Source organism: Balaenoptera physalus (assembly GCF_965194825.1).
Source record: "Balaenoptera physalus genome assembly, chromosome: X".
Taxonomy (NCBI): domain Eukaryota; kingdom Metazoa; phylum Chordata; class Mammalia; order Artiodactyla; family Balaenopteridae; genus Balaenoptera; species Balaenoptera physalus.
Genome location: NC_138903.1, coordinates 130,735,259 through 130,758,121, shown reverse-complemented (window position 1 = coordinate 130,758,121; position 22,863 = coordinate 130,735,259). Strand labels below are relative to the sequence as shown.

The 22,863-nt window shown below is 44.8% G+C and overlaps 1 pseudogene across 1 annotated transcript; it reads left to right on the top strand.

The window, feature by feature from the left end:
- The first annotated feature begins 450 nt into the window (after nucleotides 1-450).
- Nucleotides 451-6,124, top strand: LOC309652693 (nondiscriminating glutamyl-tRNA synthetase EARS2, mitochondrial pseudogene; annotated as a pseudogene). Its single transcript has one exon. The product of its transcript is annotated as a nondiscriminating glutamyl-tRNA synthetase EARS2, mitochondrial pseudogene (transcript).
- Nucleotides 6,125-22,863: the final 16,739 nt, after the last annotated feature.

Sequence of the window (22,863 nt, the reverse complement as noted above, 5' to 3'; positions counted from 1 at the left end):
ATTATCTTATTTTATCCCCTATAAGATGTATTGATTTATCTTTCACATTTGGTTATTAATACATCTGGAATCAATTTTTGCATATGGCGTGAGGTGGGATCCAAATACATATTTTCCCATGTGGATATCCAGATGGCCATTTTCCAAAAAGGCCATCCTTTCTCCAATGAACTTCAGTATTATCTTTGACATAAATCAAGTGACATGTGTTGGGTCAGTTTCTAGACTCTATTCCATTGCTCAGTTGTTTTTTTGTTTTTTGTTTTTTCGTTTTTTGTTTTTTCATATCCCTGTGCCAATAACACATCAACGTAATTACTATGGCTTTACAAGTCTTGATATATGGTGATGTAAGTGCCCTTGGCTTTGTTCTTCTTCAGGATTATCTTAACTATTTTCAGCCCTTTGTATCTCCATATAAATTTGATAATCAGATCGTCAATGCACAAACACACACACACACAGCCTACTGTGATTTTTTATTGCAATCACATTGTGTCTATAGATCAATTTGGGGAGAATTAACTTCTTAACAATATTGATCCTTCCAATCCATGAACATGATATATATCTCCATTTCTCTAGATTGTCTTTAATTCATCAGCAACGTTCTGTCATATTCAGTGTAGAAATCTTGCACATCTATTTTTATATTAAATCCTGCATAATTGATGGGTTTTTTGTTGCTACTGTAAATGGTATCATTAAAATTTTTTTCTGTTTGTTTGTTGCTAGTATATAAAATGACATTGCTCATTAATTCTAATAGTTTATCAGTAGATTTTTAAAATTATGCCTGCTCCAGGTTTTAAATTAAAATATTACTAGAGACACTGCATTGGTCCATGAGTCTCTGCTACCTACTATATTCCATTCTGCTCTGTGCAGATCATGGCATTTATGAGAAGTCCTTTTTGGGTGTAACCTGAGGCTCATGAGACATGCCCCTGGGTTTCTCATGGCAGGAGCCTGAGATTTTAACCAAATGAAATTTAGAAATAAATAAAACCTTTAGTAAGTGTCTATTACTTGTCAAGTATTGCTCTAAGGGACTACTGTTCTTAGTCCTTTGCAGGTGTTAACTCATTTAAGTTCCTTAACAGTCCTATGAAGTAGCTACTGTCATAATCTCATTGAACAGATGGGGGGAAACTGAGAGAAGACAAAAAATTTTCCCAAGGTCAGCCAACATGTTAGTGGCTAAGCGTTTCACCATTACACTATTTGGCCACTCCTAGTCTATAGAAGTAAAGTCTTCAGCCTGGCTCTCTCAACCTGAGGCTCTCCACCTCCTCGTCCTGAGCCCTGGCTTTCCCCCCAAGTCATCACTCCATCTGCAGTTGACTAGTGCCCCTCACCTCAGGCTACTTCTGAAGATTAAGGATGCGGGAAATCAGGGAAAGTTTCATAGAGGTGAGCTGGTCTTTAAAGGCTGAGGAAGATTTGAGCATATAAAGATGAAGTGAGGAACAGTGTCAAAGACATGGAGCAGAAACATAGAGAAATACAGAGTACGGCTTCTCAATCTAGGACTGGTCTTGGTGGGAACCAGAGTTTTCATATCAGTTATTGTCATTACCAATATTATTTTTACTCTTAGTGCTTTCATCAGAACAATCATATATACCGCCATTAATGCTAGAGTCATTTGAAAATGTCCCATCTTTGTATTGTTCAGTCACTGCGAAGGTCACATTTCTTCCGTGGTATCATTACAACCTACAATGACTAATGGAAATATTTGAGTGTATCTGTGTTGCAGACCTATGGAAATACAACTTGTTACAGCCTCCCTCCACCCACTGTGATTAGGTCTGGCCTCACAACTTCCCATCAATTAGCAATATCATAATAGAATACTTGAGGGCATATCAATGTGTTCTCAGAAAAAGTTTCTAGTTTCTTTGCTTGGGATCAAGAACCTTCAAGAGGATGACTGGGGATAGGGCTGGGGTGGTCAGAGGACGGGAACAATCAAGAACTACTGCCTTAAGAAGCAGTACGATGACATCAAAAGCACAAGCAACAAAAGAAAAAAGAAGTAAGTTGGACTTCATCAAAATGACAACTTTTTGTGCATCAAAGGACACTATCAAGAAAGTGAAAAGACAGCCCTCAGACTGGGAAAACAGAATTGCTAATCATACATCTGATAGGGGTCTAGTATCTAGAATATATAAAGAACTCTTGGTCCCCGGAAGTGATGCACGGAGAAGCCCACGTGTGCGATTCTACCCCGACATGGCGGTGCTCCTGAAGAGGTTGCTGCATCCCCGGAGGCCCCCAGTGGCCTTGGGCCGCCCCCTGGGACGGGGTGCGAGGCCAGCCTGGGCACTGATCCCAGGGCTGCTGTGCGAGTGCGGTTCGCCCCCAGCCCCACAAGCTTCTTGCACCTGGGTGGCCTCCACACTGCCTTGTACAACTACATCTTTGCCGAGAAGCACCTGAGGCTGGAGGACATGGATCAGGCCTGCCTTGCGCTTGGGGCAGCAGAGACTATTGAGGACGTGCTGGAGTGGGCAGGCATCCCCCCTGACAAGAGCCCCCGCCGGGGAGGTCCTGCAGGGCCCTACCTGCAATCTCAGCGACTTGCGCCCTACACCAATGCTACCGAAGCTCTGCTGAAGAGCAGCGGCTGGAGCTCCTGCAGAGGGAGGCCCTGAGGAGCCATCAGACTCGCCAGTATGACAAGCGGTGCCGGAGCCTGGGCCAGGCGCAGGTGGCCCAGAAGCTGGCCAAAGACCCCAAGCGTGCCATCCACTTCCGCCCGGAGGGGAGGCACCAGCCGTCCAGGACTTGGTGTATGGCTGGAATCCGCACAAGGTGGCCAGCATGGAGGGGGACCCGGTCATCCTGAAGAGCAATGGCTTCCCCACGTACCACCTGGCCTGCGTGGTGATCGACCACCACATGGGCATCAGCCACGTGCTGCGGGGCTCCGAGTGGCTGGTCTCCACCTCTAAGCACCTGCTCCTCTACCAGGCCCTGGGCTGGCAGCCCCCACGCTTTGCCCACCTGCCCCTGCTCCTCAACAGGGATGGCAGCAAGCTGTCCAAGAGACAAGGGGACGTTTGCTGCCGGCGGCTTCCTGCCGATGCCTTGCTCGACATCAACACCAACTGCGGCTCAGGGTTTGCAGAGAACCAGATGGGCAGGACCTTGCCAGAGCTGATCACACAGTTTGACCTGACCCGGATCACCTGCCACTCAGCCCTGCTGGACCTGGAAAAGCTCCCAGAATTCAACAAGCTGCACCTCCGCCAGCTGGTGAGCGATGAGACCCAGAGACGCCAGCTGGTGGGGAAGCTGCAGGCCCTCGTGGAGGAGGCTTTCGGGAGCCAGCCGCAAGACAGGCATGTGCTGGACGCGGCCTGCGTGGAGAGGATCATCCCGCTGAGACAGGGCCACATTTGCCGCCTGCAGGATTTGGTCTCCCCAGCGCACTCCTACCTGTGGACTCGCCCTGCTGTGGGTCGAGCGCAGCTGGGTGCCATCTCAGAGAGGGTGGACGTCATTGCCAAGCATGTGCTGGGGCTTTTAGAAGGAGCCGGTATGAACTTAACTCAGGACATGCTGAACGGAGAACTGAAGAAGCTGTCAGAAGGTCTGGAAGGCACCAAACACAGTAAGGTGCTGAAGCTCCTCCGAGTGGCCTTCAGTAGACAGCTGCAAGGGCCTCCTGTAGCTGAGATGACGTTATCCTTGGGACCAAAGGAAGTGCGGGAACGAATACAGAAGGTGCTTTCCAGCTAGAGAGAAGGTGTGCTGGACAGTGGAGGTGGCGGTGGGAACCGTAGTTGCGGGACCTGCCCTCAGAGGGGAGGAGCAGGAGGCCTGGACCCCGTCGGAAGCTTGTGGAGGGAACCAGGAGTGGGCACAGAGCCTCCGGGTGCACAGGTGCATTTACGGCGCCACGCCAGGCCTGTCCTATTCAGTTGGCCAGCGTCGGCCAGCCACCTCTCACCTCCCTGACTCTGGAAAGGAAGGCCTCACATCTGGTTCTGACACCACAGCACACAGCAGAGGTTAGGAGCTGGTTCACAGAATAGTCACGGCTCATGTTTTAGTCTGCTCGGGCTGCCACGACGAAATACCACAGACTGGTGGCTTAAACAGCAGAAAATGATTTTCTCAGATTTCTGGAAGCCGGCAGTCCAAGATCAAGGTGTTGGCAGGTTTCGTTTCTCCTGAGGCCTCGCTCCTTGGCTTGCAGACGGCTGCCTTTTTGCTCTCTCCTCACATGGTCTTCCCTCTGTATGTGCCCTCGGTATTTCTCTGTTTGTCTGAATGCCCTCTTCTTAAGGGGACACCGGTCCTCTTGAGTGGACAGGTGATACTGGGGAAATTTCTGCTTTCTGTTTATCTGCTCCACTAGTTGGTCACCACAAGCAAGACGAAGAAAAGTTTGTCATTACTGGTTGTATGAATATCTCCAGATATTTACTCTCAGAGTCTGTTGGTATGGGAGTTTCTCATTCTTCAATTTATTACCCTCTTAGCAGCAGCTCTAGCTACAAGGGCCTTCATTATATCCTAATTGCCAGTGCCAATTGCCCTTATTTTTTACGTTAAAAATCCATTTGTAAACGCATTTCAGCAGCTCTACCATCTCAGCACCATTGCTAATTTAATCTCCCTCCCCCTCTATTAGCGCCACAGGGGGCTGACCAGAGCAGGCGGCGCCCAGGCTAATCAGATCACTAGTTTGTCTGAACATTACGCCCAGCAGGAACTCGATGGGATGTAGCGGGTCAGACCGGGGGCAGATTAAATCTTCCGCCAGCTAGCTCTCAGGACCAACAAGGGGAGGGACCTGGAAGCAGACAATGAAATCACGGGCCTCAGCTTGGAGGGGCTGATGGGGAACGGTCTGGGAGACTGTCAGGCAAGGTCGCTGGAACTGAGGGCTCTGCGAGGGTGTGATTTGATGCGAAGGAGACTTTCCCGGCATGTGAAACAGTGCTTCTCATCTGACCTGTTCACTCAGCACTTCTCAGAACCCTTCACGCAGTGAGCTGTGGCAAAGAGCGCAGTGAACGGCAAATCGGGAGACTGGGGACTCTACCTACTTTGTTCCTCACTCACTGGGTGTCTTGGTAAGCTCCTTCACCTCCCTGGGTATCACATTCCTCAACTGGGGGTAATAATCCCAACCCTACTGACCCCTCAAACTTTTGATGAGGGCCAAATGAAATGTAAAATAAAAAAGTTTTAGTGAGCATGTATTATTTGTCAAGCACTGCTCGAAGGAGGTACTGTTCTTAGCCCTTGGCATGTATTCATTCATTTAATTTCCTCAACAGCCCTATGAGGAAGGGGAAGGTACCACCATAATTTTATGGAACAGATAGGGCAACCGAGACAGAGAGGACAAACCTTTCCCAAGGCCACGCAGCACATCAGTGGCCAAGCGTTTCACCATTGTACTATTCAGCCACTCCCGGTCTATAAAATGAAGCTCCTCAGCCTGGCTCCGTCAGCTGGAGGTTCTCTTCGCCTCCCCATCCTGGGCCCTGGCTCTCAGCAGGTAGGAGAGGAGGGAGCACCCTCCCCGTTCCATGGTGCTCGCCTCAGGCCACTGTTCTGCCGTCTGCGTGTAAGTCCTCCTCCTCTTCAGCTTCTCGCTCCACCCATGTGACTCTGCCACCCTCCTCCCCTCCTGCTTGCTGTCATCTAATGGCCTCCTACTCATGTCACTGGAGACTCGGCCCACAGGACCATAGTCTTCCTTCTCCCCCAAAGCCAGACCATCACCTTGGGTGACTTCAGTGTCCAGGAGGGCAACCCGCAGCCAGAGCTGTACCTACCGGTCACAGTTTAGTCAGCGAAGCAGAGTCATGATGGGCGTGAAGGGAAATTAGACCTCACAGCATGGTGGGGGATGCTGGGCAGTGAAGTCTAGAAGGGAGAGTTGGAGGGTCAGAGCAAGAGTTCCTAAAGCGTTTCCCCAAAGCACTGGTATGATGAACAAGTCAGAGCTTACAGGAAAATCGGAGAAGCGAAGTAGGTTTAGCTGCTTCAGTCAGCAAAGAAGGCGAGTTTGTGGGGAAGTCTATGAAAGCTGCTGCCTCTGTGTTCTATCACCTGGGGTAGGTCCACAACCAAGCATCTGATGGTGGGCCTGAGGCCCCAGGCCACTGCTGGGAAGAAGAGCTGTGTGTAGAACAGAGGAAAGCAAGGACAAACTGGAACATTCTAGGCACCTCTGCCTCCATCTGTCGCCATATATGGCCATGAAGACTTTCAGGAAGCAATGGGCTCTTCTTCACACATCAGCCTTCTCATCACCAGGGACCTTCCCCTCCTCCCATCTTCAGCCACCCCTTCCATAGTCATAACCCAAACGTACCCATCCTCTGAAATTCCTCATGTAGTCATCACGCAATATGGCCACAGCCCCTTCAGTTGTTCTCACTGAGGTCACTAACCACCCCCTTGTCATTCATTCAACAAACATTCATTGAGCCCCCCACTGTGTGTCAGGCACTGTGTTAGATGCCGGGACACAGTAGTGAACAAAGACAGATCAGAACATGCTCTCATGAGCTTCCAGTCTGGTCGGGGTGATAGGTTTTGATTCTACTATAGTCCCACAAATAAATAAAGAATTGTAATGGAGAAAAACACTCTGAAGGAGAGGTAAGTACATGGTGCAATGAAAGAGTAGCTGGGCGAATTTGTCTGAATCAGGGACGTCAGGGAAGGCTTCCCTCAGGAAGTGATGGTTGCACTGAGACACTGTATTAGAAGTTAACTAGGGACTTCCCTGGCAGTCCAGTGGTTAGGACTCCGAGCTTCCACTGCAGGGGGCACAGGTTCAATCCCTGGTCGGGGAAGATCCCGCAAGCCACACAATGTAAAAAAAAAGGTTAACTAGGCAAAGATGAGAGAGAAAGACTTCCAACAAACAATGTCTGCAAAAGCCTTGTAGCGAGAGAAACCAGGATTCCGTGGGGCCCCACTCACTCCTCAACTCACTCCAACCTGGTTTCCTTCTCTATCACGCCACTAAACAATTTCTGTTAAGGTCACCAAGGTTCACTTTGTCACCAAAATAAGCTTTGTAGAGAAGGAATTATATTCCAGGAAAGGGTGGATGGCTAGGTAAGCATCCTCAAGGTAGACGCAGCAGCAGGACCTGGGGGGTGAAGGGGATTGTTTGGAAGGTATCAGAAGATAGGAATTGAACTGCTGCATAATGGGGACTAAGATGAATTGGGAAGGCAAAGAGCCAGGAGAGGCTGATGAACCGTGAGATGGGCAGAGAGAAAAGCATGGACAAAGAGAGTGTGTGTGGCCCACGTGAGGACCTGAGCAGCTGGAGTGTGGATGGGAGTCTGGGGAGAGAGGTAAGGGACAGGACCTGGGTCATGAGTGACTTCGTAGCTCGTGGTAAGGAGTTTGCACTATATCCTGATGGCCACGGAACCCATCGGGGCTGGGAAAGATCCTCAAGTCAGAGTTGGACACGGTGAGTGGGTGCTGGCCGTGGGGATGTTCGTGTGCAGATGCCCACCTTACTATGGAGGAGATGATTCTGGAGCTCAGGGGAAAGGTCGGGACTAGAGGTAGAGCCATTGGCTTTGTCTGCACACAAGTGGTAATTCAAGTCCCGAGTGTGGATGAGCTTGATGGAGAGGGAGTGTGGACAGAGAAAGGGCCAGGAGCCCAAAACAGAGCCCTGAGGGACAAAGAATTTTACACAGGAGACTTGGGAGTGGACTGAGGTCAGAGGAAAGCCAGGACGGGTGGTGTCCTGGAAGCCCGTGGAAGAGACCCTTTCAGAAGAGGAGCAATGGGCCAGAGCTGTCAAGAGGTCCCAGACGATGAGAACCTCTTTGAATCTAAATCCCGGGCCCAATATCCAGTACCTAGCCATGTCCCTGGCACAGCAGAGGCACTCAAGGTTTGTGGAAGGAAGGAGTTGATGCTTAACTGTTTCGGTAATAAACAGCACAGGCAGTCCTCCACATGCTTGTTTACTACAGGGCACCCCTAGGGGTGAATGATTCGAGTCACTGAAATCAGCATGCTGGTGCCAGACTTATGGCCCACTCTTTCTATCTCCTTGCTAGCCAGCGGGAGCCATCTGCCTTCCAGAAGGAGCCCCTAGAACCAAGGCCCGGCCCTGGGGCCCTGGGATGGTTCCCAAAGGCAGGAATCCTGGAGCTTCTCCGGATGTCTGATTGACCCCATGGGTGGGGTCAGAGTAGAGGATCCAAGAGCCTAGAGAGGAGCGAAACGGGCACCAAGACCCATGAAAATCTCCGCCTGGGCGAGGGGTTCCCTGGAACTGGTTGGGGGCTTCCTTCGAGGAAGGCACTGCAAAGCCTGGGACTCCTGAGACGCAGGGCCCAGGAGGAGCGGTCTGGCTTGCTGGGGTTTAAGGGCAGTCCCCAAAGCTGGAACTCGGAAGGGGAAAGTCGTTCTGTGACTCTGTGTAGGGAAGGATCACCAAGAGATGGTCAGGAGGGGACTGCGGGGACGAGCATGCACCTTCACCCCCGACCCCAATCCCAGAGGCAAGGGCAGCGCAGCCTGCAGTGCGTAGACTGACCGCAGGGTGGCGGGCGCGTGCAGCGCAGCCCCGCGGCGGGGCCCGGGCACTCCCGCCCAGCCCTCCCGCGCTTGGCCGCCGCGTTTGTATTCCGAATGCGAGCCGCCACCGCGTGAATTATTAAAGCCCTGACTCCGAGCGCATCTCGCCCTCTGCGGGGCTGGCTCAGCGCAGCGGGAGAAGCCGGCCTCTGGCTAAGCCGCGGTGCCCCGGGTTCGAGCTGGAAGGCCTTGGAGGTCACCTGGGCCCACCCTCTACTTCGGGGGAGGCATCCAGAGGGGACGGGGCCTTGCTCAAGCTCCACGGTGGTGCAGTCAGGACCGGAAACCCGGCCTTCCGAATACCGACCTGTCCGGGACCCTCTGCAAAATTCTGGATGTCCCCGGTCTGTGCAGTGGACTCAAGGTCCCCGTTGCAAAGTTCCCCGTCTAGCCCTTTCCCTGGTGTCTTGCTGCCACTCCCACCCGAAGTTCCCAAAGTACGCTGCTTCCTCCCCCTCCAAAAAGGCTCCAGCCCAGGTGCACCTACAGATCCCTTCCCTAAATTCCTCCAGGGCACAGCCGACAGACTGGGAGGGGAGGTGGGGTGCGTCTTCCCAGATTTCTGCTCAGGGCACACCGGGAAAGTACAGTGGAGTCATTTGATGGGGGAGGGGGGGAATGAGAGGACTTCATTCACCCTCTGTGTTCTGAAGGCTTCCAGAGACGGCCATCAGAAGCAAGCGGGTGCTGAGGGGGAAACTGAGGCAGCTTATCAATTAAAGAGCAGTCAGCCTTGCTTCCTACTTGCTGCCAGGCCTGGAATCTGATACCAACACCCCCCATCCCCCTCCCCCCCCACCAGGTACCCAGGGCCTTGGACCCAGACCCCTGAAGGGGTTTCATATTTGTCCTCTGAATCCATAAGCAGCAGCTTCCCTTTGGGGTCTGCCTATCCAAGAAAAACCTGAAGGACTAGGTCTCTATGTGTCTCTGTCTCTCTCTGACTCTGTCTCTCTTTCTTAGAGCGGAACAGATATGGCCAGCTCCAGGCGAGGTGGAAGCAAAATTGAACCCCAAACTGTCAAAAAATTGTCCACCTCCAGCCTTGAAAACCTACCTTGCTCAATTCCTGCCGTTATCCCAGAGGCAGGTTTCCCAATTCCTCAGTTCAGCCCAGCGAATGGGACCAGCCGCCATCGTCTCTCCCCTGAATGACTGCATCAGCCCGTTTCCAAACCTTGCCACCTTACAGTCTGCTTCGAGCACAGCAGCCAGAGAGACTGTATGAAAACACAAGCTAGGTCCCATCCCTCCTCTGCTCAAAACCTCACACCAGCTCCCATCTCATGCAGAATGAGAGCCCAAGTCCTCACCATGGCCTACTAGGCCCTATCCGTCTTCTGGCCCCGACCACCACTCTCATCTCCTCGCCTTATACCCCTCCCATTGCTCTCTGAATCAGCCACATGGGCCTCTTCGCTGTTCCGCAAATATGCCAGGCGCATTCCTGGCCTGGGGTCTTTGCTCTAGCTGTCCCCTCTGCTGGAATGCACTTTACCTGATATCAACTTCATCCTTCCGGGTGTCACTTTATCAGTGAGGCCTTCCCTGACCACTGTGGTTTGTGTTTTTTTAATTAAAGTACAGTTGATTTACAATGTTGTGTTGATTTCTGTTGTACAGCAAAGTGATTCAGTTTTATATATCTATATGGATATATTCTTTTTCATATTCTTTTCCATTATGGTTTATCACAGGATATTGAATATAGTTCCCTATGCTATACAGCAGGGCCTTGTTGGTTATCCCTTCTATATATAATACTTTGCATCTGCTAATCCCAAACTTCCAATCCGTCCCTCCCCATGCCCCTCCCCCTTGGCAACCACAAGTCTGTTCTCTGTCTGTTTCTGTTTTGCAGATAAGTTCATTTGTGTCATATTTTAGATTCCACATATAAGTGATATCATATGGTATTTGTCTTTCTCTGTCTGACTTACTTCACATAGTATGATAATGTCTAGGTCCATCCATGTTCCTGCAAATGGCATTATTTCATTCTTTTTTATGGCTGAATAGTATTCTGTTGTATATATGTACCACATCTTCTTTATCCATTCATCTATCAATGGACATTTAGGTGGTTTCCATATCTTGGCTACTGTAAGCAGTGCTGCTATGAAACTAGGGGTGCGTGTATCTTGTCGAATTAGAGTTTTGCCCTGATCACGCCATTTAATACTCGGCACTGTCCCCAACCTGCTCTTCTTTTGTCCATAGCGCTTGCTAACATACTATACTGTTTCCTCATTTATGATGCCTCCTGTATGTCTATCACTACCTGCTATGTTATAAACCTCAGAAGGGCAGGGATCTTGGTTTGCTTCACTGATGTACCCCAAGTGTCTAAACCAGTGTTGAATGAATGAATGAAAGAAAGAAAGAAGGAAGGAAGGAAGGAAGGAAGGCGTATGTTCTGATGGGAGCAGTCCTTGGAAGCCCTAAGAGGTTGTATACTTCTAACGCCCTTACCTGTGACTCTGGATGTGGCATGGGCATATCAGAGCTGGTTGAGAGGCTCACAGCCAGGCCCACGGATGCTTTTAATCACAAGCTGCCTTCCTTCCTTGTCACAAATAAATGTGGATTCCCGGGGAGTTGCAGTGGGGGTAGGGAGGTTAATGTTGACAGGAGACTCCGAAAACATTTCGGGGACCAAAAGCATGTATTTTTGCCAGATAATCCTGGAAACTCACCACCCTTGCTAAAATTGTTTTTCTGTGAAAATGGGCTCCGAGGTTTAAAAAAACAAAAAACTGAAAAGCACTTTGGAAACACAACCCCAAACTCCTCAGTCAGAATGGCCTGAACTGAAAACATGACAATGGTCCCACTAGAGAAACACGTCGTCCAAGTACATACGGGAAACTGCACTCTGGCAGGACAACATCCTGAGTAATGTCCAAAGGACAATTTCTAGAGCGATTGATCAGTCTATGTGCAATGCTTCATCGGGAGCAGATGTGTGCCTTGTTTTTCTCATTACTGTGATTTACTGTCTTCTGAGCTTATTAAAGACAGAGGCATGAGCCCACTTTGGAGTGTGTGTCCTGGGGGAATGGGGGGAGAGAGGGAGGGAGAGAGAAAGGGAAGGGGGAGGGAGGGCCAGGCGAGGAGCTTGGGAGATTCCCACTCTGCACTGGTGGTCTGGATTCCTGCTGCTGCTGCCCAAAGCTGCTCTCATGCCTGACAGCGCCCAGTTGGCTGAACCTGGGCTGATGGGTTGGTCCACTTCGTGGAGTGTTCCTCACCAGTCCCCCTTCAACACACGCACAGCATCTGCTCCTACCAAATCAAACATAGCCACATGACTAACCACCAAATGGGAAGAGAAAGATGGCATCGCTCTTCTCAGCTCCACTCAGGGTACTGGGAATCAATTTCATTTAATAGGTTTGTATATTTTAGAATTTCCTGTTCCATAGTCATGTCAACCCAGATTCTCTTCCTCAGGGTGGTTTCACACACACAGACACGTTCACACACATGCTCACACAGTCACACATACATGAATTTATGCACGCTTGCACCTGGTCACTTGCTCATATATCTACTCACACATTCACAAACACACTCACGTACTCATACACACATACACAAAATGACTCATAGACACACACACACACATACTCACATGCATGTTCATACACCTGCGTTCACATATGAACACTCCCCAGGATGGGTATTGCCTTGGGCAACATTATTTCCTTGGCACTGGTTCCCCTGCACTGTTCTGTGAGATGGGAACTGGGGATGGGAGGGAAGAGCGGGAAGGAGTTGGAGAAACATCTAGGCTGGCAAGTCTCCATCTTTTCTTTTTTAAAATATTTATTTATTTATTTATTTATTTTTGGTTGCGTTGGGTCTTCGTTGCCGCGCGTGGGCTTTCCCTAGTTGTGGCGAGCAGGGGTTACTCTTCGTTGCAGTGCACAGGCTTCTCATTGCAGTGGCTTCTTTTGTTGAGGAGCATGGGCTCTAGGCGTGCGGGCTTCAGTAGTTGTGGCTCGCGGGCTCTAAAGCACAAGCTCAGTAGTTGTGGCACACGGGCTTAGTTGCTTCGCGGCATGTGGGATCTTCCCGGACCAGGGATCGAACCCGTGCCCCCTGCATTGGCAGGCGGATTCTCAACCACTGTGCCACCAGGGAAGTCCCAGTCACACTCTTTTCTGATTTATAATCTCCTTTCATAGTAATAATACTAATCATATAACATTCATAAGCAATAAACAAATTCAGACTTTTTGCACTTTAAAAAGTGACATATACTCTTCATTTTATGTATATTAGTTATAGGAGCAAGTAGATGCAAAACCTGCTTTTGCGACCCAATGTTCGAGATTCTCTTATTTTAACTTTAAAAATCTCATAATTATTGTTTTTAATGTACAGATCTTGTGTCTAAATGATTAGCTAAGAAATGACATTTAAGGCTGCCAGTTGTAAGGACTTTTCTCCAAAATAATTTGCTAGCCTTTATTTCAAACAAATGAAAAGTCTAATTGGCTATAATCGCCGCTATGTTTTCTCTTCTTAACATTGGTTTTTGAAGGAATAGGAACTCCTTGGGGTGTTTTATGGGAATTTTGGTGACATGAATATAATTTACATATCTGGTGCACATCATCCTGGGGTAAATTTGCAAAATTGTTATCATTTTTATCCTCCTCATTAATTCGTATATGAATATCAGGTATTTCTTATGCTTATGCCTTTAAGCCATGACCCTTTACAGATATAAAATAAACAATGTTTTATTTACATAAGAATAAAATCAATTTTACAACTGTATAATGAGTCAAAATGACCATGGGGGATAGCAGTATTTAGCTGAATTATAAACTGATATTAGTCATTTCTACGCTAAGCCCCACACGTGTTCACTTAATACTCACTGAGGTGCTTTCAAACTACTCTGGTTTCAAAGGGAAAAATGTTTCCATAATTTTAATGAAATAACCTTTCGTTGAAATCGAACTGGGAGTTTTTATCATCTTCAAGTCTAGAAAACCCATGGCATACCATCACTGACCCGAGCTGGGAGATGTTGACCAAGGCCATGACAGTTGTACAGGTGACAAAATGGAGGTGCAGGGTCATAGGACAACGCATGGCCGGGCCACGGCTAGAAGGCAGGGTAGCAGAGTAGGAAGATCAGAAAACCTGGCTGTGAGTCCTGACTCCCCTACTAATATCCTATGTGAGCCTGGGTAGATGACTGCTTCTCTCGGCCTCTGTCCTCAGAAGTAAAATGGAAACAATACAAACACTCTCCCCCTTACCCTACATCATTTGTATAATCGGAACCCAAGTGTGTCCAATTTGGAACCATCAGAAACCCTGCAAACTCTGCTAAGGGTTTTTGAGTGACGTCCAGAGCTAGCAAGGATGACACCATAGCACAGACGGAGTACTTGGGTGTAGGGATGGCCAGCAGGGATAAAGAGACATCTTGTTCAGTACACAGGGTCCTGACTGCAGCTAGACTAGTTCACACCAGAGGATCTTTGCGTGGTCTCCCAAGCTCTGCTGGAATGGGCTTAAGAATGCCCCTGAATTGCCTGTGTGTTTTGATAGAGTGATGACCCTTTACTTACAAGAAACTACTCTGGACACAGAAGCTGGACAGATGAGCAGTTTCCTTGATCTTCATTCTAAACCACCCATCAGGCTGACATGTACACACGGCTATATTTAAAATAGATAACCAACAAGGACCTAGATAACCAACAAGGACCTGCTGTATAGCACAGGGAACTCTGTTCAATATTCTGTAATAACCTAAATGGAAAAAGAATCTGAAAAAGAATAAAAAAATAAAAAATAAACCACCCATCAGTTACAGAGTAAGCAAGGAACGTGCACTTTGGGGAATCCTGACTCACCAGGCCCAAGTGGCACTCGAGACACTTCCTGTAAGCAGCCCAGGGAGTCAGGAACATGTGTCAGCTCCTCCCCGTCTCTAGAGAACAATACGACAATATTAAGACAATTTTGAAATGAAAGAAAAGTAGCCATAACCCCCTATTCGAACAGAGCATTCTTTTTCTCCCTTTTAAACCTCCCCACAAGCAACAATATGCTTGTATTGTTATTATCATCAGATACAAAAGATATTACATTCTGCTTTTTCTCCCCTCAAATTGCATCATTAATAATTCCATGTTGCTACAGTTTTTGCCTTTGTCATTTTTTTAAAATAACTGTCTTTGGTAATGAAAGTAACTCATGTGCATTTCAGAAAAGTGAAGAAGCACTTACAAACAAAAAGAAGAATGTAAATATCCCTGTAACCCACCCTGCCGTCATATGATGTAAGCCTCTGGTGGAAGCTTCAGATCCATAAGGCAGCACCAAGATTCTGTCTGCCACCCCAGAAAGGGACCAGGACCAGCAGGAACTGACCTCTTCCTGCAGAGGCAGCCAGAAGCCACATCACCCCCTGGGCCAACAAGGCCTCACCTGATCTGGTGTCCATAACCTGTCTGAAGTTAGCTCCTCCCGCCCCTCCTCACTCCCTCTGCTCTCGGGCCACCAGCCTCCTTGCTGGACCTCCAACATTTTAAGCACAGTCCTGCCTCAGGGCCTTTGCATGTGCTGTCCCCTCTGCCGGTAACACTCTTCCCCTAGATACCCAGGGGGCTAGCTCCCCTACCTCCTCCACAAATATCACCTCCACAGACAGGCTTTCCTTGACCATTGAATCTAAAACAACACCCTTTACCCCTCGCTCCATCTTGATTGTCGTTGATAGCACACATCCCTTGTAGACGTGGCTCCTATGTATCTGCATGTTGTTTGTTTAAAGTCACACCGCACTAGAATGTCAGCTCCACACAAGCGGGGGCTCAGACTCTGTCATTCACTGCTGTATCCCCACCCCTGGCAGAGGGATGGTTTGTTGGATGAACAAACACAGGTAATCCCACCTCAAAAGCCAAAGTACGAGAAAAGAAAGCACCCACCTATTTCCAGAAGGAAAATAATTTTATTGTGTTCTCTGATTACAAGGGTAATATATGATCATTATAAGCCTTTAGAAAATAGAGTGAAGTGTTCAGAACAAAACAAAAAATGACATGTAATCTGGTTTTCTTGAGAAAAATCACTGTTACTATTTTGATATGTTTCTTCTCTCCCTCCCTCTTTCCTCCCCTCTATATATGGATAGATGGATAGATAGGTAGGTAGATGATATAGATAGATAAATAGAGATAGATGTGTATAGAAATATGTATACACACCTCAAAAAAATGGAATTCATGCTGTACAGGTTATTTTGTAAGATTACTCTGCACTGAATATCCTTGTAACTCAGTCTTTGCCCACATCCAGAATTATTCCCTAAGGATAAACTACTAGAAGCAGAATTGCTGGGTCAAAGAAAATGAACAGTCACACGGCTTAAACTGTGGGCTGACAGTTGCCTTCCAGAAAGACTGAACCATGTGCAGTCCCCAGTGCTGAAAGACAGCACCCACCGTCTTGTACCTGCACCAACACTGGCCGTTCTACCTTCTTAAAAATACTTGCTCATTTGATAGGCATTATTGCTTTCGTTTGCACTTCTCTGTTTATTAGTGAAGAGGAACTATTTTTCACATCTGTGGGCCGATTGTAGTTTATTCTTTTGATGCTCATTGTTATTCTAGGGCACAATCAAGCCCAATCCTTACCACCACCACCCCCACCCCTGCCAGCCACTGGCTTTGTGTCGTAGCTGCCTCCCAAACTTGCTGAGTGACTTTGCAACAGGGGTTACCTTTGCAGGGCCACCATGTCATTGACTGTAAAGAGAAGATACCACAGACCTCATAAGATTGGCATGAGGGTTAATCGCATGGTATGTGTAAGGTATTTATCACAGCATCTAGTGTTTAGTAAGTCCTGGTAAAAGGGCAAGAAGAAAAAATAAGTTGGTGTTACACTACTGTCAGTAATCCCTAGGGTTTCACAATTAGCTACAATTTGAGCTATTCATTTGGAATTGTTTTTTTTTAAATCAGGGAGCTTACCAAATCTTTACTAGAAATATTTGTTAAATTTTATCAAATATCTCTTTGGTATCTATTGAAATTATCATGTGCTGCTCAGTCACCTCTGAACTATTGGTTGATGTGATTAATGTTAACAGTGAATTTTCTGACGTTGAATCACCCTTACGTTCGTGGATTCATTCAGTGAGAAAATATTTATTCAGCATCTACTTTGTGCCAGGCACTGTTCTAGGCTCTGGGGATGCAACAACACAAGAGCAAACAAGACAAACCAAGTCGCTGCTCTCGTTCTAGTGGGAGAGTCAATACAGAAACAAATACAGAATGTCCATGCAAAAGACAAGAATACACTGGGCATTGTTTGAGGAATGACAAGATGACCTGCGTGGCTGGAAGCCTTTGGTGAGTATGGGGGGGAGGGGGTGTCTGATTTATGTGTGAAAACTTTCCCTCTGACTGCTGTGTGGGAAATGGGTTGGAGAAGAGCTTGGACCATGGAGCTAACAGTGGAGGTGCGTGTTGGACATATCTGGATATGTTTTGAAGGTGAAAGCCCACAAGAGTCACTGACAGATGGGCTGTGGCGCATGAGAGAAATAGAGGTGTCACAGGTAATAGAATGGATTTGCATATATTCAAATAAGGAGGACTGCAGGAAGAGCAGGTATTGGAGGGAAGATCAGGAGTTTGGTTTGGGACATGTTGAGTTTGGGATCCCTGTTTAGACACACAGGAGGAGACGTCAAGTGGGCATTTGGATACATGCATCTGGAATAACACTTGCTGGATGTGTTTCATCATTCATTTAATATTGTGCTGAATTCTATTTTTTGGCATTTTATTTAGGAATTTTTATTTTATTAGTCTGCACTTTTTTTCTTTTCTTCTTGGGCTATCACTTTCAACTTTTCAAACCCAAATTATGTGAAAGATTCTTATCTAATCGGTCTGGGTTGGAGCCCAGGAATATTCATTTTAAAAGCACTCCATAGGATTCTGATGCAGGTGGTCCAGGGACCATACAGCGTGCTTTAATGTTTTCAATTTCTTTCAATATTATTCATCCACTCAACTCTCTATTTATCCTTTGGTCAATTTTGGTCATTTATATTTTCCTATAAAACCATCCATGGCATCCCAGGTCTTCAAAATTTAGCATAGAATTTGCATAATAATATCTTATAATTTAAAAGAAATCTCTCTCTCTTGGCCAGAACTACCCTTTGGCATGCTGAGTCATGTAAACTTGTATGATCCTTTTTTTTTTTTTTTTTTACTGATAGTATTTGCCAGAGTTTAGACAATTTTACTTTATCTCTTCAAAGAACAAGCTCTTCAATTTATTTTTCAATTGTCTTCAACTTCAGTAATTTATTTTGTCTTTATTAATTCCTTTCCTTTATTTTCCTTACATTTTTCATTATTGTTGATGTAATAATTTCTCTCTAACTTCTTGAATTCAATGATCAATCTTTTCTTGTTAGTCTTTCTTTTTTACAAAAGGGGTTGACTTCTGGGAAAGATGCCAGTATACGTGTGCCTTGACAGAAATCTCCCATTGAAATGAACAAAAAGGCCCAAAGAAAGAAGAAAAAATTTTCTCTGGTGAATGCATATGCCGGGCACAATATAACTTATACTAAAGTGAAAGAGGATTCTAGGAGACAACACACAACCCTCCAGCTCCTGGCCATAGGGCAATGAAGATAATTCCAGCTGGTCTCACTAGTTCTCTCTGGTTTGGAGGGATGACATATAAAAAGTGCTTCAGAAAGGAAAAGAAACACTCCTCAACCTAAGCCCTTTCTTCCACTGAAAATCACTGGGGAGTGGAGTAGAAATCTTACTGGGTAATTATGATTTTTTTTTCTGCTAAAACCAGCTTGCAGTTGTGAAAAAAGGGAGGTAGAGCTTTACCACCTAACACAGGGGGTGGGCGGCAGCAGATTTAAACACAAGACAAGCTGCCAATACCAATAGACAAAAGAACAGACCACAGACCATCACTGGATATATCAGGAGTATCAGCAGAAAAACAAAAACAGTTTACAAGAAAGATAACATACCTTGACCAATTTGAGTTCATCCCAAGAATACAGGGATTTTGTAATGTCAGAGTTTTACTTTATTTTCTAGCTTTATTGAGATATAATTGACAAAGAGCATTATGTAAGAGTAAAATTATAATATGCTGATTGGATATACATGATATATTGTGAAACGATTACCACATTAAGGTTAGTTGACACATTCATCACCTCACAGTTACTACTTATGTGTATGTGTGAACATTTAAGATCTTCACTTAGCAAATTTCAACTATACAACAGTATTGTTAACTATTATCACCATGCTGTACATTAGATCCCCAGAATTTATTCATCTTAAAACTGAAAATTTGTACCCTTTGACCAACATCTCCCCAATTTTCCCACCCCCCAGCCCCTAGCAACCACCATTCTACTCTTTGTTTATATGAGTTTGGCTTTTTTAGAGTCCACATATAAGTAATACCATATAGTATTTTTCTTTGTCTGACTGAGTTATTTCACTTAGCTCTCAAGGTTCATCTGTGTTATCAGAAATAGCAAGATTTCCTTCTTTCTTGTGGCTGAATAATATTCTATTCTATAGCAGCTTCTTTATCCATTCATCCATTGACAGACATTTAGGTTGTTTCCGTATCTTGGATATAGTGAATAATGCTGCAATGTACATGGAGGTACAGATATCTCTTCCAGACAATTATTTCATTTCCTTTGGATATATACCCAGAAGTGGAATTGCTGTGTCATAAGATAGTTCTATTTTTCATTTTTTTGAGGAACCTCCATACTGTTTTCCATGATGGTTGTACCAACTTACATTCCCACTAACAGTGTGCAAGGGTTCTCTTTTCTCCACATCCTCACTAATGTTTGTTATGTCTCGCCTTTTTGATAATAGCCATTCTAACAGGTGTGAGGTGATGTCTCATTGTGGTTTTGATTTGCATTTCTTTGATAATTAGTGATATTCAGCACCTTTTCATGTACCCGTTGGCCATCTGTATGTCTTCTTTGGAAAAAATGTCTATTTAGGTCATTTGCCCATTTTTAAATCAGAGTATTTGGGTTTTTGCTATTGAGTTGCGATGAGTTCCTTACATATTTTGGATATTAAGCCCTTATCAGATATATGGTTTGCAAATATTTTCTCTCACTCTGTAGGTTACCTTTTAACTCTATTGTTAGTTTCTTTTGCTGTACAGAAGCTTTTTACCTTGGTGTAGTCCCACTTGTTTGTTTTTGCTTTTGTTGCTTGTGCTTTTGGTGTCATGTTCAAAAACTTATTACCAAGACAAATGTCAGAGAGCTTTTCTCTTGTGTTTTCTTCTAGGAGTCTTACAGTTTCAGGTTTTACATTTAAGTTGTTGATCCATTTCCAGTTAATTTTTGTGAGTGCTGTAAGATAGGGGTCCAATTTCATTCTTTGGCATGTGAACATCATTTTCCCAACACTTTTTGTTGAAGAGGCTATCCTTTTCCCATTGAGTATTCTTGGCTCCCTTGCCAAATATTAGTTCACTGTATATACATGGGTTTATTTCTAGGCTCTCAATTCTGGTCATTGGTCTGTGCCTATTTTTATGCCAGTATCTTACTGTTTTTAACTATTATAGCTTTGTAATATAGTTCAAAATCAGGAAGTGTGATGCCTCTAGCTTCATTCTTTTTTCTTGGTTTTGCTTTGGCTATTCAGAGTTTCTTGTGGTTCCATATGGATTTTAGGATTTTTTTTCTATTTCTGTGAAATATGCCATTGGAATTTCTATATGGATTGCATTGAATCTATAGATGACTTTGGGTAGTATGGATATTTTAACAATATTAATTCTTCTGATCTGTGAACATGGGATACCTTTCCTTTTCTTGTGTCTTCTTCAATTTCTTTCAGCTATGTCTTATAGTTTTCAGTGTACAGATCTTTAGTTAAATTTATTTAGAGATCTTTAGTTAAATTTATTAGGAGGTGTTAACAGTGTAACATCTCCTTAGTTAAATTTATTCTCAAGTATTTTATTGGATTTGATACTATTATAAATAGGATTGTTTCCTTTATTTCTTTTTCAGATAGTTCATTGTTATTGTATAGAATTGCAACTGATTTTTGTATGTTGATTTTGTATGCTGCAACTTTACTAATTTGTTTACTAGTTCTAACAGTTTTCTGGTGGAGCATTTAGGGTTTTCTATATATAAGATCATATCATCTGCAGAGACAGTTTTACTTCTTCCTTTCCAATTTTGATGCCTTTTATTTCTTTTTCTTGCCTAATTGCTCTGGCTAGGACTTCCAGTACTATGTTGAATAGGAGTGGTGAGAGTGGGCACCCTTGTGTTGTCCCTGATCTTAAAGGAAAGTTTTCAAACTTTTACCATTGAGTATGATGTTAGCTGTGGGCTTGTCATATATGACCTTCATTATGTTGAGGTACATTCATTCTATACCAAATTTGTTGAGAGTTTTTATCATAAACAAATGTTAAATTTTGTGAAATGTTTTTTCTGCATCTATTGAGATTATCATGTAATTTTTATCCTTCATTTTATTAATGTGGTGTTTCACATTTATTGATTTGCATATGTTGAAACATTCTTGCATCCCAGAGATAAATCTCACTTGATCATGATGTATGATCCTTTTAATGTGCTGTTGAATTTGGTTTGGTAGTATTTCGTTGAGAATTTTAGCACCCATGAGGGATATTGACCTGTAGTTTTCTTTTCTTTCAGTGTTTGGTATCATGGTAATGCTGGCCTTATAAAATGAGTTTGGGAGTGCCCCCTCCTCTTCAGTTTTTTTGAAGAGTTTGATAAGAATTGACATTAATTCTTCTTTAAATATTTGGTAAAATTCACCAAGGAAACAATCTGATCCTGGGATTTTCCTTGCTTGAAGGTTTTGACTACTGATGCAGTCTCCTTACTCATTATGGTCTATTCAATTGTCTGTTTCCATATGATTCAGTCTTGGTAGTTTGTATGTTTCTAAAAATTTATCCATTTCTTCTAGATTGTCTAATTTGTTGGTTTATAATGGTTCATAGTAGTCTTTTATCATCCTTTGTATTTTTGTGCCTTTTACAAATACAAATCATTTGTGTTTGCAATGTGTCCTCTTTCATTTATAATTTTGAGTCTTTTCTCTTTTTGTCTTGGTTTGTCTAGCTAAATGTTTGTCAATTTTGTTTATCTTTTTAAAAAAACCAACTGTTATTTTCATCAATATTTTCTATTGTATTCCTATTCTCTGTTTCTTTTATTTCTGCTCTGATCTTTGTTATTTCCTTCTTTCTGCTAGCTTTGTGCTTAGTTTGTTCTTTTTCTAATAACTTGAGATGTAATGTTAGGTTGTTTATTTGGGATCTTTCTTTTTTCTTAATGTAGGTGTTTACAGCTATAAATATTCCTCTTAAGGTTGCTTTTGCTGCGTCTCATAAGTTTGAGTGTGTTGTATTTCCATTTTCATTTATCTCAAGATATTTTTTGGTTTCCCTTTTTATTTCTTCTTTGATCATTGACTGTTCAGATATGTGTTAATTTCTACATATTGGTGAATTTTCCAGTTTTTTTCTTCTTTTTTTTTATAATTTATATAAAGGTTGTTTTTTGTTTTTTGGCTGCATTGGGTCTTCGTTGCTGCACATGGGCTTTCTCTAGTTGTGGCGAGCGGAGGCTACTCTTCATTGCAGTGCGCAGGCTTCTCATTGTGGTGGTTTCTCTTGTTATGGAGCACGGGCTCTAGGCACACGGGCTTCAGTAGTTGCAGCATACGGGCTCAGTAGTTGTGGCACACAGACCCTAGAGTGTGCAGGCTTCAGTAGTTGTGGTGCGTGAGCTCAGTAGCTGTGGCTCGTGGGCTCTAGAGCACAGGCTCAGTAGTTGTGACGCACGGGCTTAGTTGCTCTGCAGCATGTGGGATCTTCCCAGACTAGGGATCGAACCTGTGTCCCCTGCATCAGCAGGCGAATTCTTAACCACTGCACCACCAGGGAAGTCCTCCAGTTTTCTTCTTACGACTGATCTCTAGTTTCATACCATTGTGGTTGGAAAAGATTCTTGATATTATTTAAATCTTCTTGAATTTAAGATTTGTTTTGTGGCCTAACACATGATCTGTCCTGGAGAATGTTCCATGTGTGATTGAGAAGAATGTGTATTCTGCTGCTGTTAAATGGAATGCTGTATACATGTCTGTAAGGTTCATTTAGTCTATAGTGTTTTTAAAA